Here is a 3330-nt window from a genome sequence, read left to right on the forward strand (position 1 = left end):
TTTTCAGAGATGCTCATCAACCTTTGGAGTCTACCTTCACCCAGCTCTCACCAGGTGAGAGGGTAACTGAGGAGCCTCAAACTGGTCAGTGAGTTGGGAGGGGTTACCCCAAGCATGTGAAGATTTCCCCCAGTGGAATGGGGGATGAGAACAATTTGTTCCAAGGGCCATGAAGGCAGCTGAAGCAGGTGCTGTGGAGTGCTCAGAGCTTGGTCAGATATTGAAGATACCAAGGTTATCCACTGCATCCCAGGCCATCGAAAGTCATCTTGACTTTTGTTTTGCCACTGGACTTCGATGACTAGGGAAGAGAGAGAGAGGCTGATGACTTTGTGCAACTCTGCCTCACTGAAATCCAAGTCACTCACGAGTCAAGACATCACCCTGTGATGTCAGTGGTCCTCTTCCAAAACAAAGGATGAAGGACACCCAGTTGTAAATGAACAAAAAGACAAAAGATGCTTCAGTTAAATGGAAGGATGACGTTTCGTAAACGGGAGGAAGGTTTCTCCTAGAGAGGCAAGTCCAGGGACTGGCCCCGTGGTTTCATCACAAGCCAAAGGAAACTAGAAATGTGTCCAAGTAAGGAGACTCTTGGTCATGCCTTCTAGGGCTCATTGGTGTTTGTCCTTCAGTTTCAAAAAGGACCAATGACATCACAGAGTCAGGTCTCGACTCGTGAGTGAGTCGGTCACGAGGCAGAAGTGCACGGTCGTCAGCCTCCCTCTCTCTTCTGCAGTCATCGAAGTCCAGTGGCAGGACAAAAGTCAGGCAACAGCCTAGGTTGCAGGGGATGACCTCGGTGCCTTTGATGACTGAACGAGCTCTAAGCGCTCCACAGGGTCTGCTTCAGCCGCCTTCTTAGCTGTTGGTACAAACTGTTCTCACCCACCCATCCCACAGGAAGAAGTCTTCACACGCTTGGGGTAGACACCCCACTAAGTCACTGACCAGTTTGAGACTCACGGGTAACCCTTAAGCTGGGTTAGCTGAGCCAGTTTACTGGGGTGAGGCCACTGTGCATGCTACAGCTTCTTGGAACCAGGTGGACCCCAAAGGTGGATGAGTAGCTTTGAAACGGGCTCAGCAACAGAGGTATTGGTCCTCTTTGAATACCTCACACACTCCTAAGGACAGCCATGAAGATAACTGGAGCTCATGAGCCCATATTTGGTGCAGAGGATGAAGAATGAATGAATGGAAGAGCATTTATTGAGCACTTACTGTGTACAAACCACTGTACTAATGATCTCTTAATTGCCAAATCTAACGGGCTCTTCTCAAACCTCATCCTCTCTGTAGCCTTGGACACTGTCAATCACTCTTTTCCCTTTAATATTCTCTTCTTTTTGGTTTTTGGAGCACTCTCTCCTAGTACTCCTCCGACCTATCTGATAGCTCCTTCTCCGCCTCCTTTGCAGGACCTTCATCCAGCTTACTCTCACTGACTGAGGGTGTCCCAGAGGCCTCTGCCCTGGGCCTTCTTCTCTTCTCCCTTCATACTACTTCACTTGGTGATCTCATCAGCCACCATGGAGTCAATTATCATCTCTCTCTTTTTTTTTTTTGTTGTCCAAAAATCTTTAATGTAACAGGGGGGAAGGGAGTTAGTTTTTGTAGCCTCGACTGGCATGGCGGCCCCTGGCACACTCGAACTTTCGGCCCTTGAATTGGACACATGGTTTGGTGTGGCTGTGGGGAACGCCCGGTGCCTTCCCAAAACGCCTGTATACCTCCCGGCCCTTCCGGGGACCAGACAACAAGACAGTGCCCCAGCCCTTGGGTGAGCTCATGGCCAGCTGGTCAAAGGTAAGGATCTTCCCACCAGCCTTGAGGATGCGATTCCGGGCATTGCTAGTAACACGAAGGGCACACACCTTCAGCTTGGGGACAATCCTCACATCATCTGTCATGGTCCCAACAAGCACAGCTGTCTTGTTCTCCTGGCCGGGCAGCTTCATTTTCCTGATCATTCGGGACAGGGACAGAGGGGGCCGGTTGGTCCGGCTCATGAACAGCCTTTTCAGGACAACCTTGTTGAAAGTTGAGTTGGTTCTGTGGGCCAGGAACCGGTACAGCTTCACCAGCAGCCGCAGGTAGATGTCCTGGCTCTTGGGCTCCTTGCGCCACTTTCCGGTCCTTGTTATGGTGGATGGCGACTCCCATGCTGGCACCCTACCGAACACCTCCCAACCGGGAAAGACCGACGGGCCGCAGGGCAGGCTGGGAAGGCCCTTAATTATCATCTCTACACTGATGATTCTCACATCCACGGATCCTGCCCCCCATCTCTGCTGACCTCTAGTCTCAAATCTCTAACTGCCTATTGAACATCTCAAACTGGATGTCCAGTGAACCTCTTAAACTCAACATGTCCAAAATTGAACTCATTTTCTTCTCCAAAAACCCTCCCCTGTTCCTAACCTCCCTATAGCTGTTTTTCTTTTAATATTTTATTTTTTCCTAATTACATGTAAAAACAATTTTAACATTTTTTTCAAATTTTGAGTTGCAAATTCTCTCCCTTCCTTCCCTCCCCCCCTCATTGAAAAGGCAACCCTATGACTACGAAGGGTAACTCCATCCTCCCAGTCACCCATGCTCCTAGCCTAGGCGTCATCCGTGACCCCTCACTCTCTCTCACCCCTCCCCATATCCAACCTGTTGCCAAGCCCTCCCTTCTGTGTTTTGATCTTCCTACATTTCTACCTTCCTACCACCTCTGGTGAATGCCCTCTTCTCTCCTCCAACACTCCACCTCCCAGGTAGAGGCCCTCATCATCTCACGCCTGGACGACTGCAATAGCTTCCTGGCTTTTGGCCGTGGCTCCCTGACACATCTCTTCCCATTCCAACATCTGACACACCCCATATTTCACCTCCTGTTCTAGAGCTGACCTCCCCGCCTGAATTCCCAGTTCTATAGTTGTGTTCCCACTTGCTTCAGCTCCTTACATACCAGAAATTTAAAGAAACTCAAGTATTGGACTAGCCTGGACTTTCTGCTCACCCCTCCCCCCATGCTATGGATCTTCTTCATAAGACAATCTATTAAAAAAAAATGCTGGGGTAGCTAGGTGGTGCAGTGGATAGAGTTCCGGTCTTGAAGTCAGAAGGACCTGAGTTCAAATCTGGCCTCAGATACTTGACACTTACTAGCTGTGTGACCCTGGGCAAGTTACTTAACTCCACTGCCTAGCCAAAAATAAATAGATAGATAGATATATCTAGATAGGTAGATAGATAGATAGATAGATAGATAGATAGATAGATAGATAGATAGATAAATAGACAGACAGATAGATAGATAGATAGATAGATAGATAGATA

General features: G+C 48.8%; 1 pseudogene; it reads right to left on the reverse strand.

The window, feature by feature from the left end:
• Positions 1-1607: 1607 nt before the first annotated feature.
• Positions 1608-2166, reverse strand: LOC114041109 (annotated as a pseudogene).
• Positions 2167-3330: the final 1164 nt, after the last annotated feature.

This window comes from Vombatus ursinus, unplaced genomic scaffold (genome assembly GCF_900497805.2).
Source record: "Vombatus ursinus unplaced genomic scaffold, bare-nosed wombat genome assembly UNPS02014166.1, whole genome shotgun sequence".
In the NCBI taxonomy this organism is placed as follows: domain Eukaryota; kingdom Metazoa; phylum Chordata; class Mammalia; order Diprotodontia; family Vombatidae; genus Vombatus; species Vombatus ursinus.